Raw genomic sequence first — 19095 nt, 5'->3', positions numbered from 1 at the left:
GGCTTGCTGGAAATATAATCTATCACTTGAATGACGGGATAGGAAGGGGGAGGCTTTATTTTTCAGATTTACTTTCCTTTACGCTATTACATAAATGTGGAAGCACTGCATTTAAGATGGCTGTAGGTGAGCGTACTGGTAAAACGTGCGCTTCTGCGGGGATCCTGTTTGTAGTGAGAACCACACCTACCGAAATGGCAACTCAGTAAAACGATCTTGCAGCAAGCTTAAAAAAAAACACAAAGCTGCAAACCACTCACAGCTGACTCGGGAGTGCCGCATTATTGACTTGAACAATTATTAGTCATAAACAAACTCATCATTTCATAGAGGTTTCGTCACATAAGACAAAGATTAAGGGCAGCTTTTATTTCGAAATAAGTTATTTTTACAGGACACCCGTCCTACCATAATTTCCTTAAGTGATTAACAGAGATTTACCAGAAAGAACGGTAATGCAGATAAACAGCAATGTTGCACAACACTGGGGATTCTGCGATACTAATTTGATCCACGTGATGATCCTCAGATGCTAATCTGAGAGCGAGAGGCTTACAGAGGGTTGTGGTTGATCTGCACTTTCTTTATTTGAGCAGTGTTACGTATTAATGTGGAGAAACAGGCACATTTTCATAGTCCTAATTGGTCCAGTGTGGCGAATCCCTACAGAGCCGCAGGTGGGGTCCTCCTGCAGGAGCAGTTAGGCAAGTGTTACTCACTTCAGCCATGTGCTCAATCATGTTGTCCTCAACCTATGACTCAAGGCACCGGTGCTGGGAAGGGCCTCGTTTGCCCATGAATCATGGTGTATAGAAAGAACGACCTCCTCTTCCTCAAATCCACCCAATGCCATTCCAGTGCTGTGGTGAACATGAGCCGTTCCTCTTAGGAAACCGGTGGTTCAAGGTCCGGCGGCCTGTCATACCTCTCCTTGCAACATTGGGTTTCACATTTCGCATACGACACTGCGACCCGTTGTGTAGGAGTGTGACCTGACGCGAGGCTCCAAGCTACCACTTTAACGTTGTACAGGATCCACATTTTGTGGATGAAGAATGGGAAGATGGATGGATGGATGAGTAGATGGAATATAAGAACTAAGTATAGCTTTGTAGCTGCTGCAGTGTAACGTTTTTTTGCTACTGCATTTGTAGCAGGAATATTAGCATTTGCAAGCTGCTGTATATCTGAGCATTCAGAATCGTTCATGTTGAGGTCATCATGGTGAGGATACCTCACAAGTGACACGTTGTGACTGGTTGTCAACTGCAGGCAACCTGATTGGTCAACACTCGTTAAGGTGGAAATTACGTTCCAAATTCAAATATTATATTTGGTCTTACCATACATATACTGTATAGCGATTGCTCTAATGCTGCTTACATTTACAGATCGCTCAATGGATGCTCAGTCTTGACGTCTGTTTGCTGGTGATGGACTATCTACGTCACGTCGCTTTGGCATCTGCTAAATAAATTAATTTTAAATTACACTTCACACATATTGTTTATGGGAGTTAAAATGTGCGATTTTAATAACGCAAATTAGAGTCAATCAGTTTTTCTATCTATCTATCTATCTATCTATCTATCTATCTATCTATCTATCTATCTATCTATCTATCTATCTATCTATCTATCTATCAACTAAATTAACTCAGTCACAATGCTCCTTACTTAAAGACCGGTTAACTTTTTACGTCTAATTGGGGACTAATTTAGGGAGTGTCGCTAAATTCTCTTTATTCACTGGCTACATTAAGAAAGAGCTTAGGGCTGATAGGGTAACAGGAGATGTCATATTCTATCCCCAAAGCAAGAGTGGATATACAGTATTTTGAAATTAAAGATAAGAACTCATTGGAGGTTCAGACAAACCTTAGATACCCAATCCAACACATTTTTAAAGAAGAAACTTTTCAGTCAATTTTCTAAATTCTAGGAAATTGCCTTTCCCCCCTTTTCAACAAAATCCACGACCTTCATCCTTATCAGTGCAGTTAACGCAGCCAGCGCAGGAATTACATTCTGACTGAGCGCAACGGGGACATTTAAGGTAAGACGGCGAAGCAAAAAGACCTTGTCCTCCACCTGTGATGCACAATGGTCAGCCCTGTCCCTATTATGGAGAAGAAGATGCAACTCGTGGACTGAATACCTATCAGACCTCGATACCGTTTGATTTTCTTTCACAGAGCGTCTTCATGGAGAGTCATGGAGAGTCCCTTCGCTTCTTTGCCACTGCTAATGTAACCGCGGGGCTGGAAAAAAGAAACAAAACGCATCCCGCGTAAAAAGATCACATGGTCGGTGTTTTTCTGTGCTTACACCAGATCAAGTGTTATGCTTTATTGTTCCCGTTTTCATATAAAGTAAGAAACAATGATTCACTTAGGTTGGCGAGCTGAGCCATGAAGAATTTCTAGTTATAAAGTATTGCAAATTCTGTCATAAATCATTTCATTATCCATAAGCGTATTGTAATAAACATAATACAAACCAATCATTATGATGAACGTCATCATTATCAATATTATTGCTGGCGCGAAATATAAGTAACGGCATTTAGTTTCGAAAAGACATTTCATAAGGCTCATTAAGGCTTTACACAAAAGGTGGCGAGCAAGTCTTTCACAATAGCCTGAAGATCAAGCCGTCACAGCCTGTTTTCATTACGAGATTGCGACTGCCGTCCGAATATCCAATTTAGACACATTAACACTTAACCCGGCCTGATACTTTAATAATAATAATAATAATAAAAAGATGGCAATTATGTAATAAAGGCTTAATTAATTATTAAGAAGGAGAACACTGGACACAGATCTCCAGGAACGTCAACTAGCCAAAACGCTGGATTTTTTAAAGTGTGCAGTAATGAATTGCATTCCATTTCTGCAATAGTACTAGAAAGCATACGGCTCTATTTGCATTAATTTAACTGAATTTCACGTATAGGTGTTAGATTTACTGCCCGAGTAGTCCGCGTTTTCTTATTGAGTTTATCTGCGATCCTGATCTCAATGAAGACAATAAAATCTAGAAGAAAGTTTTTCAAAAGTTTGAATCACGTAACCTTACATTTTGCTGTACAGTTTGTGGATTGCCGCACTTTGTACCCCTTTAGTGGGAGACAATTCAACAACGATTACACCAACAGGAAATCTCATTTGTAAACTGTCTTACACTCTTATTTCCATTAATCACTAATGAAGTGATTGTGATATTGCTTATAAACACAGCAATGATCTAGGTATGATAATGTTAAAATAATGTTATTTCTTCAGTCCATCCATCTTCCAAACGCTTATTTTGGCGATGGTTGCGGGGCATTACGTATCAGCGCAAAAAATTATATTATTTGTCAGCGCCCTCTATTGCCCGATACAGTTCATTAAACACTGTGGAATCGGGCTTGATTAAACGTTGCACTTGTTTGTTTTTAATCAGATAAGCGTATTCAGTTATATGTCTTGTGTTATGGTACCTGTGATCTAAGTTGTAGTACGCATCTAAGTACTTTAAAAACACACTGTTCTCCATCAGGCTTGCCGCCGGTTCCTCTACTGTGAAATGCTTGGTAGATGTTCACTCACATAACCACTGAACACTGTCACACTTAGGGTGTTCAGGCTCCTTTTTGTAAGCATTCCTGGCCTGCTTCTGTCAGCTGACCGGCTTCCACAGCAGATCAAGCCAAAACGCTCTCAGATGCGGGGATCTGTGGGGTGGGGGTGGGGGGGGGCGTCTTTAACACCACGCTCCCATTTTCATCCCCAGTTCCGAGAACGCAGCATTACTCACTGGGTGTTACAGTAATCTGTCCTGACTGTCAGAATTCCGTTTGCACTCTCTTCCGGTAAATGATGTCAAAAGCTGCAATTATGAATCTCTGTCATTTTGTCCCCCCTGTCAGGGAGGATAGGGATCTGGCTGAAATCCTCTATGCTTCACCTACCTTGGCACCGGCTTGCTGCTGGCTCAAGCCCTCGGAGGTGCATGATGCACCCCTACAGGCTGCCAAGTTATGGATTGATGGCACACGGAGCCCACGACCAGCGGCGGAAGCTTCCGGCAGCTCATTAATTCCATTACACTTCTCTCTCCTGGCACGCGCTGGCTCGCTCGTTTCCATTAGGGGGAAAGCTTGAATGGCCTACGTCTGCTCTCATTTTTACTGGCAGAGATTGGCACCAGTTTCGGTTCTTACAGTTTGACTTTTTTGTACCAAGGCAAGTTTAAGTGCTTTGATCACAGGGAGCAGTAGCCTTCTTAGCCCACAGAAATCATTCTTAATCATTGCAGCGCCTGTTATTCACCTGGACGAAGCTCCCCTGCCCTCTGCCAGCCCGCTCTGTGACACAGCACAACTTCCGAATATGAAGGAGGGTCCAACAAAAGTACAGATAGTTAAAATATTGCCAAAGCAAAAAAAGGTACAAGATTGACCGTCTGTGATGTAACCGTGAGTTGTGAGCAGCTGCATCGATAAACCGTGAACTGAACAGTTCTTTGAAATACACGCATCATGTAAACCAAGGGTGGCCAGTTTTATCCTTAAAGGGCCGCTGTGTGTGCAGGTTTGTGGGATAACCTGTAGGTCAGCTCTTCAAACCCAGGTGTGAGGACTCTTCAGCCAATTAGCCCTCTAATTAGTAATCTAATTAGGGAGTTGCATTGAAAACCTGCACACACACCGGCCCTTTGCGGATAAGATTGCCCCCCAATGTAAACTAAATCTCTGTTCCACAATAGACAGAAATCCAACAGATGGCAGCACTGGCCCACGTTGGTAAGTTAGTCCGCCATCCAAGGGCCAGCTCTCGACACCATGTTCATTTCCGACTGAGCAAGCAATTGCTAATATGCTTTAGGCCATGAGCGACCTAATCTATCGACAGGACATATTCTGCAGTGTAGCTGCTCAGTCAAGCCATGAAATTCACTTTTAACACTGGTCCAGGGTTGAAGAAGCAATTGAATCACAGCATTGCAGGATTTATTGCACACTGCTTGAATGTAGCAATAAATACTACACTTTATTGACAAAAGTATTGGCACACACCTCTTAATCATTGAATGCAGGTGTTTCATTCAGACCCATTCCCACAGCTGTATAACATCAAGCACCTAGCCATGCAGTCAGGTTTACAAACATTTGTGAAAGAATAGGTCATTCTGTCACGTGCCGGTCGTGCCGCTCCTCCTGTGTGCCACGCCCCCCCCCCGTGTACCTCATGTGGAATCCTCCTGGTTACCAGCTGTATCTAATTTTGTCACATTGATTCTTTGTATTGAAGTGCTTTCTTGTGAGTCTTTCCCTCGTCTGGTCATTAACGTCGTTACTTCGCTAGTCCTTGGTGGTTCTGATCATGTTTAACCCCAACCAGTGGACCCCCACGCCTATTTCCCTGCCCTGCACTGCCAAAACACAACGTAATCTAAAGAGTTCAATGACAGCGTGGTACTCTCGTAGGATGCCACCTTTGCGATAAGTGAGGTCGTGAAATTTCTTCCCTGATAGATATTCTATGGTCAACTGTAAAGGGTGTGTAAGTGTTTAGGAACAACAGAAACTCAGCCATGAAGTGGCATACCACGTAAAGCTGGGGTGTCAAACTCCAGTCCTGGGGGGCCGGAGTCCTGTGTAACTTAGTTCTTTCCCTGTTCCACCATAAATGATTCAGCTCAAGAACGACGTGAAAATTAGCACAAAGGAGGTGAATCGGGTATGTTAAATGAGGGGGAACCCAAAGATGTGCAGGGCTCCGGCCCCCCAGGACTGGAGTTGGGCACCCCTGCCATAAAGTAACAGAGTGGGGTCGCTGAGTGCTGAGGTGCATGGTGCGGAAAAGTCGCTAATGTTCTCCTTGACTCAATAACCACAGAGTTCTAACTTCTTTACTTCATTAACTCCAGCACCAAAACCATAGCTTTATGGAATGGGCCTCCATGACTGAGAAGCTGCATGCAAACCTCACATCACCAAGTGCAATGCCACGCACTGGATAGACTGGCCTTCCCAGAAGAGAAGCTGGCAGCTGTTATTCTTCCAAAGAGGGGGACCAAGTCCATATTGATGCCTATGGATTTACAACAACAACAACAAATTTATTTTTGTATAGCGCATTATCACAACATTACATTGTCTCAAAGCGCTTTACAGCATCCTCACCCAAAGCCCCCAGTGAGCAAGCCAAAGGCGACAGTGGCAAGGAAAAACTCCCTAGAGGGAAGAAACCTTGGGAGGGACCAGACTCAAAGGGGGAGCCCAACCTCCAGGGGCCGGCAGGGAGAGTCAAATAAGAGTCAAGTCACATATTTCCCAAGTCTTATGATTGGGACAAACTGGAAAGCAGGGAAGATGAAAAGCCAATGCTGAGTCTTCTTCCAACCGCCAGGCAACTAGAGGTAAGGCAGTGGTGTCAGACATGACAGATGAAAGATTTAGAATGGGACATCATTAAAGTTCCTGTAGGTGTAATGGCCTGGTGTCCCAATACTTTTGTCCATACAGTGCATATCCAGGAACATTCAGTGACACTGGAAGGACAGAAAGACATAGAAACCTTGGGATTACTGAAGATATCACAGATTAATTTACAGCACAATTGGTAGCTATTGTGGTTCCTGTTAGCATAGCACAGGCACTATCCCAGGCATTGTATGTCCTGATAGCATAGCGCAGGCACTATTCCAAGCATTGTATGTCCTGATAGCATAGCACAGGCACTATCCCAGGCATTGTATGTCCTGATAGCATAGCACAGGCACTATCCCAGGTATTGTATGTCCTGATAGCATAGCGCAGGCACGATCCCAGGCATTGTGGGTCCTGATAGCATAGCACAGGCACTATCCCAGACATTGTGGTTCCTGTTAGCATAGTGCAGGCACTATCCCAGGCATTGTATGTCCTGATAGCATAGCGCAGGCACTATCCCAGGCATTGTATGTCCTGATAGCATAGCGCAGGCACTATTCCAAGCATTGTATGTCCTGATAGCATAGCACAGGCACTATCCCAGGCATTGTATGTCCTGATAGCATAGCACAGGCACTATCCCAGGCATTGTATGTCCTGATAGCATAGCACAGGCACTATCCCAGGCATTGTATGTCCTGATAGCATAGCGCAGGAACTATCCCAGGCATTGTATGTCCTGATAGCATAGCGCAGGCACTATTCCAAGCATTGTATGTCCTGATAGCATAGCACAGGAACTATCCCAGGCATTGTATGTCCTGATAGCATAGCACAGGAACTATCCCAGGTATTGTATGTCCTGATAGCATAGCACAGGAACTATCCCAGGCATTGTATGTCCTGATAGCATAGCACAGGAACTATCCCAGGTATTGTATGTCCTGATAGCATAGCACAGGAACTATCCCAGGTATTGTATGTCCTGATAGCATAGCACAGGAACTATCCCAGGCATTGTGGGTCCTGATAGCATAGCACAGGCACTGTCATTTACATTTAGAGCATTTACTGGACGCTCTTATCCCATTTTTTTTAATTCAGGGACAGTCCCCTTGGAGCAAGTTGGGGTTATGGGTTTTACTCAGGGACCTAATAATGGTAGTATCCAGACATTGTGGGTCCCGTTAACATGGAACAGGAGCTGTCACAAGGATTGTGGGTCCCGTTCACATGGGCTGTCACTGGCATGTTGGGTCCTGTCAGCCAGACTAACTGATAGGATGCTAAAGAAACGCCATTGTTACTGTCAGTGCCAGGTGAGATGAAAACTGCTGCTGTTCCCCGGAGGCTCTCCATCATGTTGCTACGTCTGCAGTGTCCTGCCAGCTAATAATAGAGGGGCCTGGAGGATTTATGGTGGGAATGTGAGCAGCTGGAAACCAGAGGAATGGGAACCCGGGAGCCCAGGGCTTGTCCGTGCTGTTGTGGTGGAGCGCGCTGATCGGCTGCGCAGGGTTTGTCCATGTCGCTATGGAGGAGAGCGCTGATCGGCTGCGCAGGGCTTGTCCATGTCACTATGGAGGAGAGCGCTGACCGGCTGCGCAGGGTTTGTCCGTGTCGCTATGGAGGAGAGCGCTGATCGGCTGCGCAGGGCTTGTCCATGTCACTATGGAGGAGAGCGCTGACCGGCTGCGCAGGGTTTGTCCGTGTCGCTATGGAGGAGAGCGCTGATCGGCTGCGCAGGGCTTGTCCATGTCGCTATGGAGGAGAGCGCTGATCAGCTGCGCAGGGCTTGTCCATGTCGCTATGGAGGAGAGCGCTGATCGGCTGCGCAGGGTTTGTCCATGTCGCTATGGAGGAGAGCGCTCATCAGCTGCGGAGGGCTTATCCATGTCGCTATGGAGGAGAGCGCTGATCGGCTGCGGAGGGCTTGTCCATGTCGCTATGGAGGAGAGCGCTGATCGGCTGCGCAGGGCTTGTCCATGTCGCTATGGAGGAGAGCGCTGATCGGCTGCGCAGGGCTTGTCCATGTCGCTATGGAGGAGAGCGCTGATCGGCTGCTTTGGCCTTTCTGTGTGTTTTTGTCTTTCCTTCACTGACCAGCGTTTGCTGGGACCAACAACTGGGCGGGGGAGTAAAACAGGGCAGGATGACGCCAAAATTTCACTGACATATACAGTAAATGGCAGGAAAAACAGAGACAACCCAAAAGCACTGAATAAGTTCTAAAGGTTTATTCCTTAAAGACTTTTGCGCTTATCATCTAAAAAACTATTTACACTATTTGACACAATCGGAACATATTGGTCACCAAAAAAAATATTTTAATTACATAGTGCCATAGTGATATATTACTCCTGAATATACATTTAACTACAATATAAATTCATCCATCTTCTAACCTCTTAGCCACTCGAAGGTCAGGGTGGAGCCTGGAATCTATCCTGGGCAGTGTGGAGCAAAAGGCAGGGGACATCACATCAGGACATGGACACACAAACACACGCACGCATGCACACACGCATGCATGCACACACGCACACATGCACGCATGCATGCATGCACATGCACAGCCTTCTTTAAAATGTCTCTGCAGGCTATTTGTTATCCATAATCTGTGATAAACAGACGACACCCCTGTAACAGGCCCAACGACACCCCTGAATACCACACAATGCTTCTGCAGCCACTAAACGTTTTTAACAGACATTACAGTACATTTAACACCTGTGTTTTTAACCCATCCATCCATTTTATGTAACTGCTTGTCGTATTCAGGGTCGCGCCAACATATCATAGGACGTACTCACACACCCCGTGTTTTTATACAAAACATTATTATTATTATTATTATTATTATTATTATTACATTCAGCTAAGAAGGGCAAATGAGGCAAAGGAAGTAGCTTATGTCTAGCCTGTCTGCAAGCAGAAAACTAGCGTCTGCTGTTTGAAAGCATGATGGACTGTCCTTGTGAACGCGTTGAATTTATGAACAACTGTCCCTGGCGAGCGATATTTCAGCCGCCGTCTGCTCCGGCAGCGCTCCCCTTGAAAAGACAATCCGCCCCCGCCCCCTTCATCCCTCTTCCATAAACTGGACGCCGGCATCTAGTTTACAAATTAGACGCCCGATCGCAGCATCGATCCAGACACGAGTTATGCGCGTTTGCGGACCCGCGGGCTGCGCGGCTGTAGACCGTCTTTTTGCGGCGGACCGTACGCGCCACGGCAGACATCTGGACACATAATCAGGCTGGACTTGCCGAGCTGTGATACCCTGCCAGCGGCTGTCTCGACGGGCCATCAGTCTGAATAAAGGCACTTCAGCCTGTGGTGAAAAGCAACACGTGTTCTCGAGTTTCAGGGCCAGATCCCACTGCAATGTGACATTATCCAGTATTTTCATTAACAGAGAAATTGCAGGCTTAATGTAATTATATGATCCTTTAAACGGAAACGTTCAATGCACTTTGATATATGAATACATTTAAAACATAAATGCTCACTCTCGGGAATTATATTGCTTGGATTAATAGTATTATTTTACGTTGTTTCATTATTGCATGGAGAAAAATGTGACACCTTCACACATAGACCTATGTATTGTCTGCAACAATATAATTGAATAGTTTTGCAGAAACGCCCTCGGGAGATGCGTCGTTGTTCCAGCCCATTCGTAGGCATGATCAAGTACTTTTGATCTCCCCTCATTTGAACTCTGTCGCTGCGACTTTTGTTGCAATAGATATATTAACGTTGAATTTTCTGTAATTTGTTGTATTCTCAGTTAAACGTCGCTAGAGGGCAGCATAAACTAACGCTGAATAGCGCCCCTCCCCCCCAAAAAATATTACCATATAATTTCAAGAAGCAAAATACACAAATACAGTATAAGGCCAGTATATTAATGCTGTATTGTGGGGGGAGAAGACAGTAACTTAATTTGAAGTCGTGATTCTTCATAAAGATGGATAATTAACGTACTGATAGGTATGCAATTTCATCTTCAAGTGATCTTAGTGTTATTATACTACAGTAGCACGTGCCACTTATGTCGTTTTCCATTAGCGAGTCGAGTTTTCTTGTTTTCCAGAACGATGGTACACCTACCTAAACCAAATTAAACGCCCACTACTTGGGACCAACTTACCTAAATAAACACACACACACACGTTTATATTCATATCTTTGTGAGAACCGTCCATTCATTTCTATGGGCAAAACCCTAATCCCACCATGACGACTTTAACCCCTACCCAACCCTAACCTGAAACATAGGTAACCAAACAAAATACAAAACCTCGACATTTTTAGTTTGTTTCTATTTGATTTTTTGATCGTAGTCACAGGTCTTTATAAAATTGGGTTTCCCCTTGTGGGGACTGAAGAAAACGTAGCCGACAACGTCAAAATAACATGTTTTTAATCACATCGTGGGAATATTTTGGTCCCTACAATGCAATAAATACATAACCCCCGTCCCTCCACATGCACACACACACACACTTACAAATTGTTCACATTTCCAAACAAGCCCTTGATGAATATTTGTTGGCTACGTGAGATATAAACTGCAGGATGACACCACGGTTTGCCCATAGACGTCACAGGTCACGAAATGAAACGGATCCTTTGGTGTATCTTCACATGACAAAGACAAACCAGATAAACGGTTTTAAAATCTGTCCACACAAATTAAAAATGTATATAAAATAGGCATATTAAAAATGGATAATTCTGAAATCACAGCCTACAAACACACCACTCGTTACTAAGAAAAATAAATGTACACAAATTCCTCAGATAAACTCCAAGACTATAATTTAATTTGGTTGAATTAGGCCTACCTTCTTTCTTCCAGCAGAGCTTATTTATTTATAGTTTTTAAATTATTCGCCAATTCAGATTTTTTTTTTGGCCTGTATTTACGTAATAAAACTTCGGTTCTGTTTTTTCAGGTGGAAATTTTTACAGCTTTTGTTACTTCGCGTTCAGGCAACCACTCAGCCTAAAGGGAGTTTTAAAAATATTAATCTGTAAAATAAATTCGTCTGTTAGAAGAGGCTATAAAGATGTAATGGAAAGTCGATCACAGAGAGCCACTTCTCTAATTTTATACTAAAAGATCACAACTTTGGGAAAGAGCCACGCTCTTGATTTGTTTACGGTTTTTATTACATGTGCCTATTTCTGTAAAATGGGACGGCAGTTTTCCATAAACATACCCGACCAAATTGGACGCGCATTTGCCAAACAAGCCGCATGCGCTGCCAGTCCACAATTTAGCCCCTGTAATCTGGATTTAATTAAAGGGAGACACTTTCGCCGATGATTTATCGATGCAGCTCGTCCAACAAAAGGGCCCAGGCTTCGATGCGTGCCTCTATTACTGCAATATGTACCACATATACAATTAGGGGCCTTTCATTAAAGGCTTCCTTTGTTAGGTCAGGCCGTAAATGAGTTGCACGTGTGAATGTTTTCGTTAGCATATCACCAGCAGCTGTCCACGAATAAAGAGCTCTATCATTGTATTAACCTGCAGATTAACCTTCATTGAGAGGGACGGCGCAGGTGCGCGTACACAAAGCGCCCCGTTCTGTTCGCGTACCTCCAAGCGCGTTCATTTTCTTTGTAATGTACTTATGCGGAGATGTTGATGTAAACTTGTGGTTTTCTTGATGGTCTTCCTCCCATAAGAACATCAGAGAACTTTAAAAAAAATAAAAATAAAAAAAAGTCTGGATTCACAGGTGTTTTCGGTGATGCTCCCAAATCAAAATATAGACATTTACGCCAATTTCGTTTTCTTTAATACATGTGTCAAAATGACATTTAATTTGGCAAATATATAAATACCAAGTACATTTCCATTGGTTTTGTTAGTGGGAATAGAATATTAACAATTCTTACAAATTATAGAAATCGTCCATATTGGAATATTTTGTTAATCGAAACCAGATGTGTAGAATATTTACACGATAATCCCGTATTATATATTTCATTGCCTAAAATTACTACTGTTAAACAGTTGTGATGTAAAATATAATTTTCCTTTTTTTTCTTCTGAATTACTTTTTTTTCCTTAAGTTCAAAACGTTGGCTTACATTTCTGGTGAACCAGAATATCGATTATTCATTTGATATAGGCTACTCTATACGGTAGCCCAAATATTAATTATCCGTTTTTAGGCCACGTGTTGCATATGATCTAGGGATATTATTCAGGCACTAGGGGGCGCTATGTGACAATAACTATCATCAATTACAAATATTAATACGCATTTAAGACCGATCGAGTTATTTGGCTACAAACAGCTTTGAAACTGTCGTGTAGTCAAAACAAGAGATGCTCAAATGCTGAAGCCTCCAGCTAAAGCCAGCCTTAGAGGCCGCTGTCCCCCAGCATCAGAAAAAGTGCCGCCTCGACACATGGTTACTCCGACTACAAAAACCACCAAACTGGTCATGTTCAAGGCTGGAAACAGACTGCGGACTGGCTACACACGTCCGAGCTGCTGTGGGACATCATCGGTCTGCTGGAAACCACACGATGCTGTGGAGGCCAATTTAAACACGCTGGCTCGTGGGTTTTGTACTTTTAAAGGGGACTGGAGAGCCGCTGTATTGCCGCGGAGATCGCATCAACGCTGCGGTTCAACACAATCTAAAGCTAATCTAAGAACAATAGAAGAGAATCTGAAACGTTGGAATGACTCCCTCTTTCCCTCATGGCATGAATTACCACAGCAAAAATTAATATTTTACCCAAGATTAAATAATTATTTTCTGTGTCTCCTGTTGAACCCACCACAGACTGGTCTGGTTCTCCACACTCTACTTAATAATATCAACATTTTATTAGAAAAATAAACCTCCCCCGGGTGTGCCCTGAGATGGGTTATCGCCCCATCCTGGGTTGTTCCCTGTCTTGTGCCCCATCCTGGGTTGTTCCCTGATTTGTGCCCGTAGACTATGGGATAGGCTCCGGACCCCCCACCCCCCCACAACCCTGAATAGAACAGTTGGTTATAGAAAATGGATGGATGGGTAATCCTCAGGTAAAATTAACCACTTAACACAAAGATAAACCTCATGGAGGTTTAGAGGTGCCACGTTTTCAATGCTGCTATCTAGTACATCAACTGCAGTACATTATAAAATGGATTCACAAAAATCAATATCGGAACCATGGCTTGAAATGGAACAATCATGATACGGAGAGATTGACATTAGAGGCTTGCCTTTCTTAAAAGCAAAGTCCTCAAAAACCACCCTTGATATAAAACTCCAGTTATCTCAACAACTCTGACAGGCTGGTGGAAGATGAATACAATGACAAACTTTGATATGACACCCCAATCTGGTCAAACCCAGACTTCCTGGTCAATAATCTCAATCCTAGAAACAAAAAGCAATCTCTCAGCTCCATCACATTTTTGATAAGGACACCCTCCTTAGTTTTAAAGAATTGATTCAGATGTTTGGTGTCGGTAGAGATCAATTGCTACTACAGATGCACTGGACGGTTTTGTGCAAACATGCCAACCTGTTATCTCTGTTTAAATCTACCTGTGAGTGCAACACCTCCTTCATTTTCTCCCCTTTTTAATTTGATCTCCCATCAAAACCCCTATTTTTGATGTCTAGTTCTGTTTAAAATGATGGACGCAGCTCTATTACCTCTCATCTATGTGCGCATGTGATTTAAATGAGGGGTGTCAAACTCCAGTCCTGGGGGGCCGGAGCTCTGTGCATCTTTGGGTTTCCCCTCATTTAACACCTGATTCACCTCCTTGTGCTAATTTCCACGTCGCTCTTGAGCTGAATCATTTATGGCGGAACGGGGAAAGAACTAAAGCCACACAGGGCTCCGGCCCCCCAGGACTGCAGTTTGACACCCCTCATTTAAATGATGTAAATATGATTTTGACTTATTGTTAGTGGTTTAACCTTCTGTGAAAATGTCTGCATATGTGTTTATTTGTCTACTGTTCAACTAATAAAATCAATTCAAAAAATACGATCTAAAGTGATATACGTCATGATACAAAAACTGAAAGACTCGGGGGCAGCCATAAGAGGAACAAAAGGAGTTTAATTGAACAAATATGCAGCAGGGAAACAAACAAGACCGGGAGGGATCAAAATGAGAAGGTTAGTATGAGGAAGGGCACAAGCAAACAAGAGGAGTGACATCAATGACCAGAGTAAGGAATACAGTACTGGGAAGCACTAACATACAGGATTAACAAGGGGTTTACACAATGAAGGTGTGGGTGGTTAGCACAGTAGGGTTGGGGACAACGAGAGAGATACACCTGGGGGGAGAATCAGGAGGACTCCTGAGGACCAGCAGTGACCCCTGGTGGTCATACTGGAGGATGGCCAAGGCAGGCCTTGACAATATGTGTATTTCAGATGTATTGCTTATTTATATAGTTGCATAATTTATTACTGAGAGGCAAGTCAGGGTAGCTACACTTTTTAAATGTGAAAGTTTTGGAGCTATTCCAATACTTGCATTTACAATGTAGTTTTTTGGTGTTTTCTCCAATTGTCATAGAATTTAGAAGGTTTAACATTTTCTCCAAACAGGATGAATGTTCAATTTCATATATACAGTACCAGTCAAAAGTTTGAACACATCTACACATAGAAAGGTTCATTTATACCATTCTCTGCATTTTCGAATAACTATAAGGACAACAAAATTATAAAATTATATATATATATATATATATATATATATATATATATATATATATATATATATATATATATATATATATATATATATAGAATTATGCACTGACAAAAAAAGATTAAACAAAAAATAAATTATTTGTTGGAGGGCAGCTCTGTGGGTTGGGACTCAGAAGGTTGCCAGTTCAATCCCGTGGTCTGCAGGGTGATCCCACCACTGCGTCCCTGAGCAAGGCCCTTAACCCCAATTACCCCAGGGACTGGCTGACCCTACTGTCTTCTCTATGCCAGTTCCATGAGGCAGCCTCCTGAGATGCTTCTCCAGCTGTCCTGGAGGAGGTCCCACATAAATGCTGAGCTCTCATTGGCCACTTTTCCTTCACTCTCTGGTCAAACTCATCCAAAACCATTTCTACTGGGTTTAAGTCAGGTGGCCAAGTCATGTGATGCAACACCATCTCTCTCCTTTGTAGGTGGCTTGGCATGTCCAAACCTTTGAATGTTACTGTACAAATCTACAGTAACTACGTAGAATTATAATTATGTATTTTATTTTTGATGTTGTGTAAAACGTAAATTTTTATCAACGTGAAATCCGATCCGTGTGTGTGTTTTCGATAAGAATAAGTTAATGAAGCGCCCAGGCTTGAAATGACAGGACAAGGTACCGCATTGGGGCGCTATATCTTACCCCGACAATAAACAGCAGGATCCACAAAGTGTTAAAACAGGTGCGCTCCGTCTCACATGTGAAAATATAATCCGCACTTTGTTTTAGAATCGCTGTTTTTCATGCATGCATTAACATAATCCTGCCATGCAGGGTTTTCCACAATGCTGCACACTCAATAACCTGTAATTTAAATAGATTCAACAGGTCCGTTTGCACCAGGTGTTTGTCTGTATCCCTTTCGGGTGGGTTCTAATATTAGGCGAAAATGACACGCGCTTAATTTAATTTAAATTGATTTTATTTGTTCAGCTCACAGTTTCTCGGCTCAAAGCGTGGGTGCAGCAACGTGCTGCATGTGAATGAGTCCGCCTATCATTCGGTAGAAAAAAAAGACGATACAGAAATGAATTACACGCACCGTCCATTTCAAAAGATGTAGGAATTATATTTTAATTCCTAACGACTTAAATGTTTGCCTAACTGAAGAAACTGAAATTTTAGGAGAAAATCAGCTCATGCTTAAAGTTCTGATAAACCATAACAATGCCATGAACTCAGAGCCTCTAATAAAATACGTATACTTCTTTTTTTCTATCTGTATCAGTTATGCACCACGGCGTTTTAAGTGTTGCTCAGGAGATGGTTTACTATGCTGCAGCGAGCACTTTAGGACGAGTCACACGTAGTTAATTTTCGTGTTGCTGGGTGGTTCGGGAAAACTGATTAATATCCGTGAGGGGTGTCAAACTCCAGTCCTTGGGGGCCAGAGCACATTTTTGGGTTTCCCCTCATTTTACATGATTCACCTCCTTGTGCTAATTACCACACAGCTCCTGAGCTGAATCATTTGTGGTGGAACAGGGAAAGAACTAAGTTACACAGGGCTCCAGCCCCCCAGGACTGGAGTTTGACACCCCTACTGTAAACAAATATTAACTCCCTGGTACGCGCTCATTCTGTCCCACCTGATCACCTTTTCTCTGGGGGGCTTCATGTCATCTGTAGCGACTCACTAGGGGGCAGTCTAGAGACACCAGTGAACCCAGACCGGGGGGTCCCAGGGTCGCTCAGGATTTAGGGCAAATACTTTAATTGCTGCTTCACTGGTAGCCGCAACAATGGCTGAGATGACTGCCCATCCAAATAATTACTTAAAACAGGTAATTAACAGCTAAGACAGTGTACTTCTGCCCTGTGATGGACTGGCACCATATTTGGGGTGTCCCCTCTCGCATGTCCTGTGCGTCCTGAGATAGGGTCCAGGACAAGGACTTAATTTTTTTTCCCTTTTGAATAAATTAATCTGACTGGGATCTATTTCGAATTAAAAACGGCTCCATCATTATATTGTATTAGACATGGGCTCCATTCCTAAAGTCTTTTGGGTTTTTACAGTCAGCGAGGATATATGTACTGCAAATAGATAAATTGTATGGGAATAGTTCGCGTGTATGAAGTATTCTGTGGAAACACAGTGAGATGGTAATTACAAAATAAATTAAGTCTTTTTGGAAGCATCATCGTGAGGATCAGGGGCTGGGAGCCAAAGGCGACACTGTTGGCTGTTTGCATTGGAGAGAGGAGGCTTCCTGTAAGAAATGTCTGCTTAGCCTTTCGTTAAACCGCAGAAGCAATCCGTCAAGACACGGCAGCCGAGATGCACGGCGCTCGCTGTGACCGGCGGCCCCCCCAGGTATGCGTGGAATTACCCAGGGGCCCTGAGAGCAGGAGAACGGGTAGTGGTGTGCTTGGGGGGGAGGGGGGTGCTTGTGGTTTGCCCTCAGGGAGGATGTGGATGGAAACGGACGTGTTATTAGAACACTTGTCTTAATCACACTTCACGCAGAAGGTTTGTAAATCAGACGTTTTTACACAGCCCTGTGCTCGGTGAAAATCCCAGCACAAATCAAAACCGGCGACTGGGCGGAATCCAAGGAGTTCATCTGCAGAGACTGAAGCAGAGGATTCTGGGAGGGAAAAGCCTGTCTGTGTGTAAACAGTGTTAGAGACAAACAGAGCTGTAAATGGTCTTTTCTGCGTCAAGGAGAGCGGTTTCGCTGGACGCATGCAGATTGCATTTGGTGATACGTTTTGCACACACCGTGTTTTATTGCAGGTAACCTCTCCGCAACATCAAGTAGAAGCTGCAGGCTCTCGTCCTCTGGTCCGCTTAACCGCTATGCCCCCTGCTGACCTTATTCCTCAAACCTCTGCACCTCAAATATATTTCCTGCATGGATGCAACTTTCTATTTGATGTTTCCATGATTAGGGCAGCAGGTATCCTGTATCTGTGGGTCAGCTGTCGCTCTTGTGAAGAAACAGTGCCTATTTTGTATATTTATTTAAGCTATTAATCCAAATTATTGCAGTAAATCACCCCCGCCTGTGTAAACACACACAAGTTTCTATGGAAAAAGCATCTGCTGAAATGGAATAATAATCTACATAGCATAAATTCATTTAACAACCATCCATCCATCTTGCAGGGACTGGCATCCTGTTTAAGGTGTCCTCCACCTCGCCTTCGGTGTCCTGGGATGGCGACCAGGTTCACTGCGGCCATGTGTTGTATAAGTGGTCAGGAGATGGATGGATGGATTTTTGAGTAGCGGGAACATATCCGTGCCATTTGTGGTAGACCTACAAAGGAAGGCGATATGGGGAAAAATATGGTTGTGTACATATTTCAGGATGTTATTTTGCAAAGTGTCATCAGGGTCCCACAGGATTCGGTCATCCATTCATACTCCTGCTTTTGTTTAATTATCTTGCTTTGTTTAGATACTCTTTGTTCAGGTGCATAGAGAAGTAGAGCCGCAGATCTGGATTTTTGATTGCGTGTCTCAGGGTTTTGTTGTCGCATTCCTGAGAGGGTAGCCTAAAGGTGGTCGTGGAACCCCCCCCCCGTTTTTCCCTACCTATGTATGCTGATTCTGTTTGTCGGACCTTGTTTTCCATATGCAGCCTGCATTTGTTGCAACCCCCGAAATGAATTCTATTGGTGTTTATCTCGCACGAGTGAGAAGGTCCCCCGGTGACTTGCATGTGCTGGCCTCCCCGTCGCCTGACCGCGGCACGACACCGTCGTGTGCTGTGTTCACCCGGGTGGTGCGAGGAGTGGTTTCCCTGGAGACCCGCTGGCTCGTCGCGTAGACTAAACGTTACGACCAGATGAAGAGATGTTTGTGTCTGTCTCCTTTCGAGGAGGATGGCATGTGCCTTTTTGTCTCCTAAGCTGCTGTGACATTGATTGTACACAGTAGAAATGCCTCTTGTTAAAATATA

Source organism: Brienomyrus brachyistius, chromosome 4 (genome assembly GCF_023856365.1).
Source record: "Brienomyrus brachyistius isolate T26 chromosome 4, BBRACH_0.4, whole genome shotgun sequence".
NCBI lineage: Eukaryota > Metazoa > Chordata > Actinopteri > Osteoglossiformes > Mormyridae > Brienomyrus > Brienomyrus brachyistius.
Note: the sequence above shows the minus strand (reverse complement) of the source record.